The sequence below is a fragment of the Schistocerca americana genome, chromosome 11 (assembly GCF_021461395.2).
Source record: "Schistocerca americana isolate TAMUIC-IGC-003095 chromosome 11, iqSchAmer2.1, whole genome shotgun sequence".
NCBI lineage: Eukaryota > Metazoa > Arthropoda > Insecta > Orthoptera > Acrididae > Schistocerca > Schistocerca americana.
Genome location: NC_060129.1, coordinates 12,931,403 through 12,949,892, shown reverse-complemented (window position 1 = coordinate 12,949,892; position 18,490 = coordinate 12,931,403). Strand labels below are relative to the sequence as shown.

The window sequence follows — 18,490 nt, the reverse complement described above, 5'->3', positions numbered from 1 at the left end:
ACATCTTGCTGAAGTTTCAAAGACCTAGGGATTCTTACATGCCAATAATAATAACGCCAAATAGTATTTAGTTTGAACTCAGTAATTCACAGCCACAATACTAAAGGTAACAGAGAGGAGTTTTACATTCTAATGTAGTAGCATCTAACAAGTTACCAGTGGACATCAAGCAGGAGACTGAAAATTTGATATATTTAAATATAAAGGAAATGAGTGTTTCTTTAGCCACTCTAAGATACTTGAATACTGGGACCCCAGAATGTGATTTCTGCATAACAGTAATGTTAGTATTAGGGTGCAACCTTACTTTGCCTGTATATAGACAGCTTATACTGGTTTGTGTGAGGTATTATACAGCAGCAGCTGAGCAATGAAGCAGTTGTCTTTCTCAAAAAAGGTGTTTTATTGTAACATACTTATATAATCTACAAATAATTACCATAACTGAGTAGATTGATGCTAGTCATCATTTTGTTGCTAGTATAGAATATAGAAACAGCCAGCATATATTGCTTCTGCCTCTTGTACATGTCTTGAGTCATTCAGTATTGGATCTATTGAACTTGATGTGTGAATGAATAAAAAATTTTTTACAGGCTTGCTGTTACTCTCAGGTTCTTGGCAACAGGGGAAAGTTACAAGAGTTTGTCATTCTTGCACAGAATATTTGTGCTGAGTATTTCACATATTATCATGCAAGTATGCACAGCAATTCGAGATGTACTGAAAGATAAATATTTGAATGTAAGTGTGTTCTTTAAAGCTGTAGTTGACGTATCGTCCCACCAAAACCAATATCCTCCATCATTACTGTGAAAACAATGTCATCAATGTCTCACTGCTGTCACCATTCTGTAGGCTCCAACAACAGAAAGAGAGTGGCAGCTGACTGATGACATGTTTGATGAACTGTGGCAGTTCCCAAATTGCTTAGGTATGCTACTTAATCAAGGAATTTACATTTTGTGTAGTTTATTATAACTGTCTCCAAATAAAATCTACTTAAACAAAATTGACAAATCATCTCTGTTGTTTTATTGACAGGTGCAATGGATGGGAAACATGTTGCGATTGCTGCACCAAGATCAGCTGACTCACTTTATTATAATTACAAAAAATTTAATAGCATTGTATTACAGGCAATCGTTGATGCTAAGTATTGGTTTTCTCTGATTGACATTGGGTGCAATGGGCGAGTAAGCGATGGAGGAGTCTTTCAGCAATGTAAAATAAGCTCTGCACTAAGGGAAAATTGGTTGCAAGTTCCACAAGAAAAAGTGCTAAAAAACAGCAACATATCTCTTCCACATGTTGTTGTGGCAGATGACGCTTTCAGACTCCAGTCATACAGCATGAAGCCCTATAAAGACTATAAAAATGAAACTCACAAAAATGTTTTCAATTACAGATTATCAAGGGCAAGACGAGTTGTTGAAAATGCCTTTGGTATTCTGAGCAACCTTTTCTGAATATTACTGACAACTATTAAACTTGCTGTAGACAAAGTGGAATTAATTACGGAAACACTTTGCATTTTACATATTTTTTTAGATTGATGAAACAGACAGCACATATATGTCAACCAGAGGCGTGGAAAACACGGAGTCTTGTACGATGGAGGAAGGGTCATAGCGTGCTGGTGCTCTGTGGGGTAGCGTACACCAGCAGAACTGTGAGGCAAGCAAAGGAAGTCTGTGAATACTGTGAATATTTTAATACGAGTGTTTCTGTCCCTTGGCAATGGAGTCAATTAAAAACTTCAATTTTTGAATGGTAATGTATTTTCAAAGTAATAAACACTAAATGCATACAATTCAACAATTATCATCCATTATTTGAGCTTCCATGATAAATTTCAGTATCTTATGTTTTGTGTCTCTCACAGTCATTGGATTTCTTATTCTGGACAACTCTTCAACAATGAAGTGTCCCAAAGCATCATGTGGAGATGGGTCTAATGCCTTTTGGGTTAATTTTGAGTTTAAGTTCTCCAGTACTGTATTTAGTAAGGGATTACTATCACTCTTTCTCATCTTCCGAACTTTTGGTGTAGTGGAATATGCACCAGAAACCACTGGAGTACTAGGCACCTCAAATTCAGCACTGTTGTTAACTACCACCACATCCATATTCTGTAATGAAAAATGGCATTAGTGTTCAAGAGGACTGTTTAAGTTTGTTTAATTTCATTAATGGCTACTGTTATCAATAAAAGTAACGCTGGGAGGTTAAGATTTAATCTCTGTATTTGCAAGCTGGAATGAACTTATTTGTGTAGGAGGTTATGAACATTACCTCAAGCAAGTCTTTTACTTACATCAATTGTGATATCTGGGCGTTCACTATTTGATGTACATGGTGGGCTATCGATCTAAGGGAAAAAAATGTTTCAGTATATCAATTATTACTTACTGTACAATAAAAAGGAAAAATCTTATTGACCTGACTTACATTACTACTCTCATCATAAAAAATTATGATCTCAGTCCTGTTGATTTCTATCACTGAGTTGTCAGGCGTCTTCCTAGTCCTCGGGATTTCTGTACCAGAGTTGTGAGGCACCTGTAAAATTCCCTCATTTTAGTTGTGTATTAGACCTCAGATTGCTTTGAGCATGGCTGCAGAGAGGACAAACCAGTAACTATATGACCCAATGTTGTATATAATATTTTATCAACATATAACTGAAATTGTTCCATGCAGATCTAATAATGTGACATTTAATGAAACATGACTGATGACTTACAAGGAGGCTAATCAACTGAACTGACTACATAAATACTAAAGAGTTTTATTCTGCTGTTTTTTCATTAAACATTTAATTGTAGCAAACTGGAATTCATTTCTACATTAAATGGATCACAAGGCCACATATATCAAAAGAGAATTTCCAAATTGATGAGCCTTATTGATAACACATTTGGTCACTGTGTATTGACAATATCATATATCATTATCCATCCGAACAACCACATTTATCACAAATGTTACCCAAAATTTTACTGAAATCAAGTCTTCATGCCATGAACAATTACTCAACATACTTGTGCTCTAGTTTTCTACTATCCACAGTGAGTGATGTTAAGCTGCTATCTGGTCTGGTTACACATTAATGAAGGTCTCACTAAACAAAACTCATCAAGAATAAGCTGTTTTTGTAAGCAGTCAACATGAATATTATACTGCCTAGTCCACTGAGAACTGTGAGAATTCTCTACACCATTTACAGCTAAGACATATCAAATTATTTCAAATGTTTAGTGTCCTGTGGTTAGTAAACAGTAATTGTAGGGGTGTCATATTATTGTAATTGAGGCAATTTTTTTGGAAAATAAGTAATGAGTGAAATACAGCCGAGAAGTAAAAAAATAATTATGTAAATATAATGAAGTAAATGTCATTTAAGCTGGAGACCAATTAAGTGGTTAAGTAATATGTAACTAGCCAGTGATGTGTCAAACTGCATATTCAGTAAAAGAACAACAACAAAAACTGAACACCATTGACCATCATTGTGTATTAATAGTTGAAGGTGGAAGAAATGGTATATCTGATTGCATACTTTTTGTTATTACTTTGGTCTTGCATTGGGAGAGAGCATTCATAATTTTGACTACACTTGGTACACAACATTCACTGCACCTTAATCAGTACAGTCCGCTTGAACAATGAAATAAAAGTATTACAGGGAGAGTCTGTAAAGATGTTACCAACTTTGATATATGATGGGGGGAGGTAAATGTATCATTTTGAGGTAAGAAGCCCTAGTTGAAAAACAGCAAAGCTGTAAGTCATACGCGAAAATTGTTCTCATACCTCTGACAGAGAAACTCTTGTATTGTAATCTCTTTGCTTTCTGTATTTCTTGGAGGAGGTAGTACAAACCAAATCAATAAAAAAAATCCAGTATGCATGGGCTTGAAAGTGCACACATCAAGAGCTGTATAAACACTTATTCATATTTGCTACTATGAAACATCTCTTATACTGACTAATTGATCATAGCTCCTAAGGTAAGTGTTTTAGGACCCATGTTTACCAGACAATTTTTTTCTTGTCTTGATCCATACTACTTACTCCCAAAATATGGTAAGCAAAAACCTTGCAGCAGAAAAGTGTCATAGTCAAAGGCACCAGAGTGGTTTCCACTTATAACTTCTGACTGTCATTTCTGGAAAAGGGTCCCTTACTCCAAATAGATACATCTTCTTCATTATCCCTAAATGAATGTAACATCACAGAATCAACTGAATTAGTGCTAAGTATTTTCCTTCCAAAGAAGAAGATCCATGAGTACTTCCACATGTTTACTTTCCACACCACTTCAGAGCTAAGTGACAATGACATTGATGTTGGTGGCACTGAGTTATCCAAAACTGCTAACATTGGAGAAGACCCTGTGGATTCCCTGTCAGATTATAAGTGGGCTTTGCAGCTGAGAGACACCCCCATACTATTTAACCATAACATACCAGAATACTCTCCTACCATTGCCACCAACCCAACAGAGAACTGCCTAGTTGCTGGAGGAAAGCTCAGGGTACATTGTGTAGGTACTATCCCATGGAGTAAAATACATTATCAGACAAATTGTTTTATTCACTTTAATCCCACCACACTACCAAAGATATGTAACACTCAGGGGATACATTGAACACCCATATAGTGACTCCTATTCCTGGTAATTTGTGGCCCACAAGTCTTCACACTTGTTGGTTATGGTCGAGGTATTACATTAACATGTTGCAGGTTAAAAAGAAAGTCACATGTGGTGCATACCACACATTTTGTTTGCATTCACAAATGTCAGCTCCCCAAACTTTCAATGAAACTGACACCACATAATCTAAACGAGACCTCGGGCTATGTTACACATCAGTATGCCAACACAACCAAGAAATCGTGTAAATGGGGAGTGGGGGGTGGAGGGGAAGAAGGGAGATGAGGGGAATTAGCACTAAAACACTAACCCTTTGTCACCAATATTTCTCTGTTTCTAAAAGTAATGCTAAGTATGAGTACAATGCCAGTAGAAAAATCTCTGGACAGTAATGTAGTGGAATTGCAAAGTAAACTAAATCTAGAGTATATCCAGGATCTAGGCTGGGAAGGAGGAAGGATAGCAACTGATAAGAACCTACGGCCACAATGAGAGTAGTGTCCATAAAATGTGTAAATACCACAAAATACCACATGCTTGCTATGAATCTCGCATTAATGTAGGTTCTAAATAAATAAAGAAGACCTGCTGAAGGAATGAACAATGATAATCACATAAATAGCTCAACAACTGAAGTAAAGGTGATGTGGAATATTGAGTTTGTTAATGGTAAGTTAAGTAGTGGCTGTCATGTCTTAAGAACTGAAAAATCTTGTACCACAGTCTAAACAGTTATGAGCACTTAGCATGTTACACTCAGTTGTGCCTAAATTAAAATGTAATATTCTTAGGACACTATCCAGTAAGGTGAATACCTTTAAATACAGAATAAAACCTCCAGAATGAATGGAATTAAATAAGGAAATTAAATTTGTTTTCACAGCACTTGACATACTTTCTCTGCCAAGCATTTCTATTTGCCAAACATTTCAACTCTTTAACATATATTTAACTGGTAAAGAAGCTGATCATTAAAGTAACACCATGCTCAGCATAAACCACCACACAAGAAAACACTTGCTTACAGTACCAGTGCAGATTACACTGCTAAACTCACTGAGAAATCTACCTGTGATATAAACTACATTAAAAAAACACACGCAGTCATGCTTCTACTCAGTCCATAAATATATGCACTTTTATTGCACAGTATTCAATTTTCTATTCCTGTATGGTTCGTTTAAATGTACAAGCTGAGCATGAATTGTAAAGTTAGATGTAAAATACATGTTTCATTCATGAAGCATTTTAAGAAATTAATTCTGCAAAAAGTAGTGTACAAGTTCAGTGAATCTGGCAAGATATATCTGCAGCAGTTACTGCTGTTATAGATGCAATGGACAAATGCACATACTAAATAGAGCTAATGTTCTATAACTGCCAGCTATGCTACATTCACTGAACGCCTCTGGAGTTACTGCTTCAAGTAATATATTCAGTTACTCAGTAAAAGTTAACTACATTTTCCTTTACTGATAATACATGCAATTTCAGCTCTCTCTTCTTCCTACATTTAATAGCTTATCTCAAAACTATGCTCAATATTTTATTTAAAATTCACTAAAATCTTTTTCTTCATTTCAGAGCAGCACCAACAGCATTAACAAACTTAACTTTGTCAATAGAAAGCACTGTTACAAACTGCTGTACATGAGAATAAAAAGTTAACTAAAAATACTTACAACACTGTTCGGAATGTTACACCAGCTTTCGCGTGGTGTAATGAAGTCTTTCAGGAAATGTAAAACATCAAACTACCAGACTCTTGGCCTGTATACGGCACTGGATGAGCCAATGCTCTCGCTCTGGCCTGTTTTCTTCAGTTCAGCGCCATAGTGAGACCACAAAGTTGAGAATTTGGCCTTGTAGTCATCGGCGGTAATGCCTTGCAAGACTTTGGCCACTTTTGTTGCTACATGTTCCAAACACTCTTTCCTTGCATTCTAGAAAAAATACAAGATTTGTCGATAATACTTCTCTACACGTTTATGTATCTACTTGCACCTATAAGTAGTATAAAGATACAAGGACCACAAAGAACGTTACAGAAGTTACAAGTTTACCTTGTTGTGGTTCAGTGAATGTTCTGCAACTATTAGAAAGTTTTTGCCCTGATATGCAGAAATCAGGGCAGTGATGAAATTCTTTGTCCATTCCATTTCTAAAAAATAACACGAAATTATAAAATACAAATAATTTATATTCATATATACTGTGACAATACCAAAATATGAGCAACATTTATTAACAATTGATGATGGATACTCACTATGAGAATTGTGCTCAAAAATGTTCTGTCTGTCTTTTGCTGTAAATCCACAACTGTAAACAAATATGGCACGCCTATGCCTTCTGTGCATGTGCAGTATTCCGCGTTCTCCGAATTTTAGAACTCCGCACTCGGCATAGAAAATATTAGATACAGGCTCCGAGGTAGGCGTTTGATACAGTTCCGCACTGTCGCCTGATAAACAGAGTAAGAGTCTACAGAATATCAGAACAGCTGTGTGGCTGTAATGAAGAGATTTAGCAAACAGAACACAGCATGTTGTTCTCAATGGAGAGACGTCTACAGACGTCTAAGTAATCTCTGGCATGCCACAGGGGAGTGTTATGGGCTCATTGCTTTTCAAAATATATATAAATGACCTAGTAGATAGTGTCGGAAGTTCCATGTGGCTTTTCGCAGATGATGCTGTAGTATACAGAGAAGTTGCAGCATTAGAAAATTGCAGCGGAATGCAGGAAGATCTGCAGCAGAAAGGCACTTGGTGCAGGGAGTGGAAACTGACCCTTAACATAGAGAAATGTAATCTATTGTGAATACATAGAAAGAAGGATCCTTTATTGTATGATTATAACATAGCGGAACAAACACTGGTAGCAGTTACTTCTGTAAAATATCTGGGAGTATGCGTACAGAACAATTTGAAGTGGAATGATCATATTATTTGGTAAGCGTGATAGCGTTACGGAGATGTTTAGCAAACTCGAGTGGCAGACTCTGCAAGAGAGGTGTTCTGCAACACAGTGTAGCTTGCTGTCCAGGTTTCGAGAGGGTGCATTTCTGGATGAGGTATCGAATATATTGCTTCCCCCTACTTATACCTCCCGAGGAGATCACGAATGTAAAATTAGAGAGATTCGAGTGCACTCAGAGGTTTTCTGGCAGTTGTTCTTCCTGCGAACCATACACAACTGAAACAGGAAAGGGAGGTAATGACAGTGGCATGTAAAGTGCCCTCCACCACACACTGTTTGGTGGTTTGTGAATTATAAACGTAGATGCAGATGTAGGTGATCATTGACGTCACTGATCCGCTCGAGTCGTGGTTGGCTCCTGATCTACACGCAGACCCTCGAAACACACACCCGAATCGAGTAGTCAATTTTCAGCGGAAAGTCGTCCGTGTAAAACAGGTTTTATTAACTGTGAAGCTGCTGGCATCATGTATTAGCTCAGGATAATAATGTTAACTGTGGAATCTCTTCCAGATGTGAATTATTCTAGGCATAATTTGGCCAAACTGTACTGGTCCTTCAAAGTTCTGTTGAAGCCTCTTAATAAATTAACATTGTTCTCTGACCCAGCAGAATTGTATTGGCTCTCTCATCCACAAAGTGTTACTGCCCTAGGTCTCCATGCTGGAGGCATACTTACTGCCACCATGTGTCACTTGCAGCTAGTTGGCATCTACAGGCTGTTCAGAAATTCCTGTGACAAACTTCAAGGACCTGTAGGGGGAGTGGATAAACAATATTTTGAATATCAACCTGTCAGGAAACATATTGTTTCTGTTCTAAGACAGCTTGAGTGAAAGGAAGTGCAACTCATGATAATTGGAAATGGTCCTGCAACCTCAATCTTCCTAAAAACTTGTCAGACCAGTTCTTGAAAGCTGTATCACTGAATGTCTGTCACGAAATGTGGTTTCAGCATGATGGGCACCACTTCATCTCAGACATGCAGCTCACACACACATCAACAGACAATATGGTATAGTGAAAAATGGACAGGCTAAGTTGGTCCAACCGCTTAGCTGACACAATTGACAGATTTAATTCCTGTGGACTATTTTGCATGTAAAGTTTTTGACTCCCGTAGAGACAGGAGGAGGATCTACTGGCATGAGTTCTGGCTGTTGCACCAGAAACTGAAGAGACATTAGTGGGATGGAGTGTAAAACATGCTTCAGAAGTACAATGTCAGTAACATTAGTGGTCACAACATTGAGTTGCTGTCATAATCCATCGGTACTGTCTTTTAAGTACATTATGCTGGGTTCTTTTTCATTTCGGAATAATGTAAACACATAATGTAAAAAGTGTTAATACAAATGTGCTAAAGTGATAAATGGATGTTTTGTTAAGTTTCCTTTTGAATTTTTATCTAATAATTATACTGCATCACACCTAATTAAATTCATCTACCAGAAACAGAAGAGCTAGACATCTGAAATGAAACTATTGCACAACAGAAACAGCATGTTTCCAGACATGGGTTGCTATTCAAAATGGTACATACTCAATCCCCTCTAAAAGTTCTCAAAGTTTGTAATGGGAATTTTGAGCCCCTACTCTTTCACAGTTTACTGTTCTGCAGACTCTGTATTCCATGCTCTTATGTCAATTATCTTTCCTTCAGTCCAGATTAGAGTATAGACTTGATATAAAGAAACATCTCTGACACAGCCAATGTGTCTACTTCACAGCAAATTAAAAAAATTGTTGCTTACAAGAAATCATAATACTGAAACTAATTTCTGACAAATGAAGACATTTACATTTGTCGAAGAGTACTGAATACAAAACAGTACTGTATCAGTGTCACTGTTCTGTTGTTAACTTTAGAGGAAACTGTTTCTTCTACAGTACATGCCTAGTGTATAAGGAAGAACACTTTGATTCCAATTTTTGTGTATAGTTTCGAAAAGAAAAATTAAGTTTTGGTGAAATATATGAGAAAGGATCTGTGGCTTTGATTTTCACTGGGTGTAGGCCAAGAGCCAAAGGTTTGGGTTGTCAATCCCCAGTGATTTTAAAAATTTTTCATTTGTTGCCCCTTTCACCTTTACCAGAGATTTATTAGTGGGGAAAATGTCCTTTTGCTCTGTGACGTGGTGTTCATATTTGGGTCACAGACAGTTTTCTGTTAATGGGTTCAATAAGGATTATGGAGTTAGCACAGTTGGCACAGAGAAGTGTAAATTGACATGGTTCAAAACTTATAGGTTTGAGTCTACCAGAAGACCTGGCATTGGACCTCATAATGGGCAACATCTACTTCACCAATGGTGAGGAGAGCTACATTGGAGTCTGCACAAAAACTGGGACAGAATGCACTGTGCTCATGAACGAGGATGTCCAGAAGCCCAGAGGAATGTCTCTTGTGACACGGAATAGGTAAGGGTGGAAGTGCTGCTCTTGCTATGTCACGTTACAGCTAGGCTGATATGTAGGTATCTCTTCAATGGATGTGAGGATACTATGAGATGTTTAGCACCTAACCTTCCTAATAAGGTACATGACACACTCTTTTAACTGCCTGTCATGATGGGCAAAAAATGCCTCCAGATCACACTATGCAAGCATCTTCATCTCTCTATATGCTACGTCCATTTGAACATACTAAACTGTATTCAAGCCTTGGTCTCTCTTTTATTATTATGCTCTTACATTTCCTTCCAGTGCCAAATTACTCTGATGCCTCAGTATGATCCTTCCATGTAATCACTTTACAAATGCTAGAAACGTAGGTTTGAAACAAATACTAACAAAGAGATAGAGGGGCTGGCCAGTACTTACCTCAGCTCAGTACAGACAATAGATACACAAAACAGAACAGAACATTTTTATCCTATCTTTTGGAACTTTGTTCCTTCGTCAGGGAGGAGAGAGGGGAAAAGAAGGGGAAGAAGGGAAAGTGGATTCAGTTACTCACAACCCAGGTTATGAAGCAACAGGAGAAAGGTAAACAGGGAGGGTAGCAAAGATGGAGGCATGGGTGTCAGAGGGAAGCCATAGATATTCTACTGTAAGTACTGTGCCAGCTTCAAACCAAAGAGGATGCATATACAAGTGAAGAGGTATATAGTAAAAGATAAACACAACTATGTAGGATGAAAAGATGTGTGAATGGCTAAAGAGGAAAGGGAAAGAGGAGAAGACTGAAGAGTAAATGGGAGTGAGGTTGGATAACGTAGGTTCAGTCCAGGGGTTTGGTGGGATGAAAGAATGTGTTGCAGTGCAAGTTCCCATCTCCGCATTTCCAAGGGACTGGTGTTGGGTGGGAGAAGCCAAATGGCATTTACAGTGTAGCAGGTTCCTAGGTCCCGAGAATTATGGTGGAGGGCATGCTCCACTACTAGGTATTGGACACCTCCTAGGCGGACAGTTTGTCTGCACCCGTTCATGCGCTCAGCCAGTTTAGTTGTCGTCATACCTATGTAAAAGGCTTGGCAGTGCAGGCATGTCAGCTGATAAATGACATGTGTTGTTTCACATGTGGCCCTGCCTTTAATTGTGTATGTTTTACCAGTAGCGAGGCTGGAGTAGTTGGTTGTGGGGGATGCATGGGGCAGGTTTTGCAGCGTGGTCGGTTACAGGGGTAGGAACCGCTGGGTAGAGAAGGTGGTGTGGAAATATTGTAGGGTTTGACAAGGATGTTACGGAGGTTAGGGGGGGGGGGGGGGGGTGATGAAAGGCAATTCTGGGTTGTGTGAGGAGAATATTGTCAAGGGATGATCTCATTTCAGGGCTTGACTTGAGAAAGTCATATTCCTGGCAGAGTAATTTGTTGATGTATTCGAGGCCAGGATAATATTGGGTGACAAGGGGGTGCTTCTGTGTGGTCTGGGGATAGGAACATTCTTGTGGGATGGGGAGGAATGTATTGCTCGGGAGATATGTTTGTGGACAAGGTCTGCAGGATGGTTGCGGGAGAGGAAAGCACTGGTCAGGTTTTTGGTGTAATTGTTGACGGATTCGTCACTGGAGCAGATACGTTTGCCATGAATACCTAGGCTGTACGGAAGGGAGCGTTTGATGTGGAATGGATGGAAGCTATCAAAGTGAAGGCACTGTTGTTTGTTTGTGGGTTTGATGTGGACAGAGGTGTGGATGTGAGCTTCAACAAGATGAAGGTCAACATCTAGCAAGGTGGCTTGGGTTTTGGAGAATGACCAGGTGAAATTCAGATTCGAAGAGGAGTTGAGGTTATGGAGGAAATTAAGGAGTGTTTCTTCACCATGAGTCCAGACCACAAAGATGTCATCTATAAACCTATACCAGGCCAGGGAAAGCAGCTGTTGGGTCTACAGGAAAGCCTCTTTCATGCGGCCCATGAAGAGGTTGGCATAGGATGGAGCCATCCTGATTCCCATGGCCGTTCCCCTGATTTGTTTGTAGGTCTGGACTTCAAAAGTGAAGTAATTATGGGTGAGGATGAAGTTGGTAAGTGTGATAAGGAACGAGGTTTTTCGAAGATCTTTGGGTGGGCATTGGGAGAGGTAGTGTTCAAGGGCAGAGGGTATGTGGGATGTTTGTGTAAAGGGATGTAACATCTATGGTGACAAGAAAGGTTTCAGGTGGGAGGGGAGTGGGAATGGATTTGAGGCATTCGTGGAAGTGGTTTGTGTCTTTGATGTAGGATGGGAGTCTGCGGGTGATAGGTTGGAGGTGTTGGTCTACCAGAGCTGAGATACGTTCTGTTGGGCCTTTGAAGCCTGTCACAATGGGACGGTCAGGATGGTTCTCTTTGTGGATTTTGGGTAATAGGTATAAGGTAGGGGTACGTGACTCAGATGGAGTGAGTAGGTCTATGGAGGCCGTTGTGAGGCCTTGTAAGGGACCTTCGATTTTTAGGATTTTCTGCAGCTCAGTCTGGATGGGAGGAATGGGATCCTGGGTAACAGCTTTGTAGGTTAAGGTGTTGGAGAGTTGACGCAGTCCTTCTGCCACCTACTCCACATGGTCAAGTACCACAGCTGTGGAGCCTTTATCTGCAGGGAGGATGACAATAGAGTGGTCTGTTTTCAGCTCCTTAATGGCACGGGATTCAGCTGGGGTGATGTTAGGGGGTTGTCGGAATGTTCTTCAAAAAGGACTGGGAGGAAACACTGGATGTGAGGAATTCATGAAATGTCTGCAAGGGATGGTTTTGGGGGAAGGGAGGAGGATCCCTTTGAGAAGACAGTCGGAGCTGTTCTAGACAGGGTTCAACACTGGGTCTACTATTTGGGGGCTGTGTTTGGGTGGTCAAGTTGAGGTTCTGGGTGAATGAGAGAAGATCTTTAACCAGGGCAGTGTGGTTGAATTTAGATGTGGGGCTAAAGGTTAAGCCTTTTGATAGAACAGATATCTCTGGAGGAGAGAGGGATCTGGATGAGAGGTTTAGAACTGAATTGGGACTGGTGATATGAGGCATTTGACTGTGGTTATAGTTGAGATTTGGCCTGTGTGGGGTATGTGCTGGGATTGGGAGATTGAGTAGGGTGGCAAGGCTAGGTTTGTTGGCTATGAGGGGGGTTTGTTGCAGGTTCTGTTGTGGTTGGTGTTTGTGAGGGATAGGGAGAGGGACCCCACTTCTTAAGTGTTGCACTAGCACTGTGGATAGTTTTTTCAGGTGGTGTGTGGTATGGAATTCAAGTTTACAGCTTGCTTTTAGGATGATGTTCCTGAGTGTGTTCTCCAAGCAGGGGTCTGAGAGGTGGAGGACTTTGATGAGAGATAGGAGCCATTGGGAGTGGTGGTTAGACGAAATAGTGCAGAGATTCAGGACAATTTGGGTAAGGGCTAAGGACTGAAGGTTCTGGAAGTCTGGGAGAGACTGGTGGAAGGAGGGATTGCACCAAGGGATGGGAACTTTTAAGGTAAGTCCTTTAGGGGTAATTCCAATGTTTAAGCAGGACCGGAGGAAAAGTATGTGGGGTTGCAGTTTGGCCACAGTGAATGCATGATTCCGGAATAAATGTAAATAATGTGATACAGGATTAGGGTACACAGTGGGTAACTGGTGGATAGGGAAATTAAATAAATAAAGTTAAAATAGTAATAATAAGAAGGAATAAAACAAGGAGGGAAGGGCGAGAAAGAAAATGTGTTGGTAATGTTCAAACGTAGGTTTGGCTTTCCTTAATCTACTTTCCAAGATAAGATAATGTGTTGATAAAGAAATTTAACTCCAAGGAAAGCTTTTCTCGCTGTACACAAACTACATTTTATATCTTCTGTATTTCTGACATTGCCAGTAACTTTACTACACCTTTCTCATATCTGAAGCTAACCTCTCATCTCTCTAGTGTTGTACTTTTAGTCTTCAAGCCTCTTTCCAAGGAAGTATCAATCACTGTTTTTAAATACTTGCCATCTGGTGGAATTTAAGTATCATTTACATGTTTTATTTTTCTTTTCCATATTTTTGTTTTTCTTGCATGTACAGACTAAAATGTGTGGGCTACAACACTTTCCTCCTTTAAAATCACTTCCTATCAGCTTCACTTTATGTATTTTACCTCTTAAGGATGCAGTAAGTTTCCTGTAAGTTATAAGATAACTGAAGAATTTGAATAATTTTATAGCATCAGTTGCCACAAAATAATCCTTAACCAAGAATTGGCACTACCAGTCTGCATGTAACTTTCCTATTAATGACAAATAAAAGTTGTGGGCAATGTCATCATCATAACTGAGACAAATATTTTTCATAAAGTACTATGAGACAAGCAAAAAGTCTTGAATATATAGGAACACTGAAGTGTTGAAACATCAGATGATCAATCTGAAGCAAGTGACAATTGTGTTGGTTTCTCTGCAGATGGTAAAGACTTAATTTTGTTCTTGGGGAATGGAAAATGCAGTGGAACTTTAAATGTTGGTATACAGTCCATAAAGAATAAAAAAATGTAAATTTCACTTAGGATTGCCTTTGTAAAAGTGGGTTAAAGAAAGCCAATGAAACTTTAATGTTTAAGTATTAGCTAGATGCAAAGACCACATTAAGTTCTTCTGTGCAATACAGCAGCTATATATAAAGGTAGAATAATTATACTGTCTATTAAATAAGACCCACAAGATACTACAGTTTAACTTAGACATCACACGTGAACCTTCCTCCGCATTCAAATTTTTTCCTGCCAAGAGGATTATTATGTTGTTGTTGTGGTCTTCAGTCCTGAGACTGGTTTGATGCAGCTCTCCATGCTACTCTATCCTGTGCAAGCTTCTTCATCTCCCAGTACCTACTGCAACCTACATCCTTCTGAATCTGCTTAGTGTATTCATCTCTTGGTCTCCCTCTACGATTTTTACCCTCCACGCTGCCCTCCAATACTAAATTGGTGATCCCTTGATGCCTCAGAACATGTCCTACCAACCGATCCCTTCTTCTGGTCAAGTTGTGCCACAAACTTCTCTTCTCCCCAATCCTATTCAATACTTCCTCATTAGTTATGTGATCTACCCATCTAATCTTCAGCATTCTTCTGTAGCATCACATTTCGAAAGCTTCTATTCTCTTCTTGTCCAAACTATTTATCGTCCATGTTTCACTTCCATACATGGCTACACTCCATACGAATACTTTCAGAAATGACTTCCTGACACTTAAATCTATACTGGATGTTAACAAATTTCTCTTCTTCAGAAACGCTTTCCTTGCCATTGCCAGCCTACATTTTATATCCTCTCTACTTCGACCATCATCAGTTATTTTGCTCCCCAAATAGCAAAACTCCTTTACTACTTTAAGTGCCTCATTTCCTAATCTAATTCCCTCAGCATCACCCGACTTAATTAGACTACATTCCATTATCCTTGTTTTGCTTTTGTTGATGTTCATCTTATATCCTCCTTTCAAGACACTGTCCATTCCATTCAACTGCTCTTCCAAGTCCTTTGCTGTCTCTGACAGAATTACAATGTCATCGGCGAACCTCAAAGTTTTTATTTCGTCTCCATGAATTTTAATACCTACTCCGAATTTTTCTTTTGTTTCCTTTACTGCTTGCTCATTATACAGATTGAACAACATCGGGGAGAGGCTACAACCCTGTCTTACTCCCTTCCCAACCACTGCTTCCCTTTCATGTCCCTCGACTCTTATAACTGCCATCTGGTTTCTGTACAAATTGTAAATAGCCTTTCGCTCCCTGTATTTTACCCCTGCCACCTTTAGAATTTGAAAGAGAGTATTCCAGTCAACATTGTCAAAAGCTTTCTCTAAGTCTACAAATGCTAGAAACGTAGGTTTGCCTTTCCTTAATCTTTCTTCTAAGATAAGTCGTAAGGTCAGTATTGCCTCACGTGTTCCAGTGTTTCTACGGAATCCAAACTGATCTTCCCCGAGGTTGGCTTCTACTAGTTTTTCCATTCGTATGTAAAGAATTCGTGTTAGTATTTTGCAGCTGTGACTTATTAAGCTGATAGTTCGGTAATTTTCACATCTGTCAACACCTGCTTTCTTTGGGATTGGAATTATTATATTCTTCTTGAAGTCTGAGGGTATTTCGCCTGTTTCATACATCTTGCTCACCAGATGGTAGAGTTTTGTCAGGACTGGCTCTCCCACGGCCGTCAGTAGTTCCAATGGAATATTGTCTACTCCGGGGGCCTTGTTTCGACTCAGGTCTTTCAGTGCTCTGTCAAACTCTTCACGCAGTATCATATCTCCCATTTCATCTTCATCTACATCCTCTTCCATTTCCATTATATTGTCCTCAAGTACATCGCCCTTATATAGACCCTCTATATACTCCTTCCACCTTTCTGCTTTCCCTTCTTTGCTTAGAACTGGGTTTCCATCTGAGCTCTTGATATTCATACAAGTCGTTCTCTTATCTCCAAAGGTCTCTTTAATTTTCCTGTAGGCGGTATCTATCTTACCCTTAGTGAGATAGGCCTCTACATCCTTACATTTGTCCTCTAGCCATCCCTGCTTAGCCATTTTGCACTTCCTGTCGATCTCATTTTTGAGACGTTTGTATTCCTTTTTGCCTGTTTCACTTACTGCATTTTTTATATTTTCTCCTTTCATCAATTAAATTCAATATTTCTTCTGTTACCCAAGGATTTCTACTAGCCCTTGTCTTTTTACCTACTTGATCCTCTGCTGCCTTCACCACTTCATCCCTCAAAGCTACCCATTCTTCTTCTACTGTATTTCTTTCCCCCATTCCTGTCAATTGCTCCCTTATGCTCTCCCTGAATCTCTGTACAACCTCTGGTTCTTTTAGTTTATCCAGGTCCCATCTCCTTAAATTCCCACCTTTTTGCAGTTTCTTCAGTTTTAATCTACAGGTCATAACCAATAGATTGTGGTCAGAGTCCACATCTGCCCCAGGAAATGTCTTACAATTTAAAACCTGGTTCCTAAATCTCTGTCTTACCATTATATAATCTATCTGATACCTTTTAGTATCTCCAGGGTTCTTCCATGTATACAACCTTCTTTCATGATTCTTAAACCAAGTGTTAGTTATGATTATGTTGTGCTCTGTGCAAAATTCGACCAGGCGGCTTCCTCTTTCATTTCTGTCCCCCAATCCATATTCACCTACTATGTTTCCTTCTCTCCCTTTTCCTACACTCGAATTCCAGTCACCCATGACTATTAAATTTTCGTCTCCCTTCACAATCTGAATAATTTCTTTTATTTCATCGTACATTTCTTCAATTTCTTCGTCATCTGCAGAGCTAGTTGGCATATAAACTTGTACTACTGTAGTAGGCGTGGGCTTCGTATCTATCTTGGCCACAATAATGCGTTCACTATGCTGTTTGTAGTAGCTTACCCGCATTCCTATTTTCCTATTCATTATTAAACCTACTCCTGCATTACCCCTATTTGATTTTGTGTTTATAACCCTGTAGTCACCTGACCAGAAGTCTTGTTCCTCCTGCCACCGAACTTCACTAATTCCCAATATATCTAACTTCAACCTATCTATTTCCCTTTTTAAATTTTCTAACCTACCTGCCCGATTAAGGGATCTGACATTCCACGCTCCGATCCGTAGAACGCCAGTTTTCTTTCTCCTGATAACGACATCCTCTTGAGTAGTCCCCGCCCGGAGATCCGAATGGGGGACTATTTTACCTCCGGAATATTTTACCCAAGAGGACGCCATCATCATGTAATCATACAGTAAAGCTGCATGCCCTCAGGAAAAATTACGGCTGTAGTTTCCCCTTGCTTTCAGCCGTTCGCAGTACCAGCACAGCAAGGCCGTTTTGGTTATTGTTACAAGGCCACATCAGTCAATCATCCAGACTGTTGCCCTTGCAACTACTGAAAAGGCTGCTGCCCCTCTTCAGGAACCACACGTTTGTCTGGCCTCTCAACAGATACCCCTCCGTTGTGGTTGCACCTACGGTACGGCTATCTGTATCGCTGAGGCACGCAAGCCTCCCCACCAACGGCAAGGTCCATGGTTCATGGGGGGGGAGGATTATTATAAGAAAATTTCTTTTCTTATAGGATTTCTTTTCTTATAGGATTATTATAAGAAAATGAAATCTTAGATGGTGGTGAAAGAATGCATAAGAGCATTCAAAATGCCAAAACTACATAAGTTCTTGACGTTTCTCATTTTCATTGGCAACTCATATAGTTGGCTATTAAAAGGTCCCCTTGGGGTGGTCTGTGTGGTGTTAGCTTTGCAAAATTTCCTGCGGCATAAAGATGTCTCCTGATGAACTAAAACGACTGCTTGGTGCTGAAGTACCTCTACAATACAAATTTTTGCACTAATAGAGAATAAAAAAATCATTCAAATGGCTCTGAGCACTATAGGACTTAACTTCTGAGGTGATCAGTCCCCTAGAACTTAGAAC

The 18,490-nt window shown here is 39.5% G+C and overlaps 1 long non-coding RNA gene across 2 annotated transcripts in view; it reads right to left on the bottom strand.

Moving 5' to 3' along the window:
* Nucleotides 1–1,744: 1,744 nt before the first annotated feature.
* Nucleotides 1,745–18,490, bottom strand: part of LOC124554105 — a 29,559-nt gene continuing 12,813 nt past the window's right edge. Inside the window, exons 2-4 of one of the 2 annotated variants that reach the window (XR_006968242.1) lie at nt 2,452–2,562; nt 2,318–2,371; nt 1,745–2,132 (exon numbers count right to left, since the gene is read on the bottom strand). This is a non-coding gene — a long non-coding RNA (uncharacterized LOC124554105). Of the gene's footprint in view, nt 2,133–2,317; nt 2,372–2,451; nt 3,340–18,490 lie in introns of those variants that run through there. The other variant, XR_006968241.1, reaches the window with a different exon arrangement.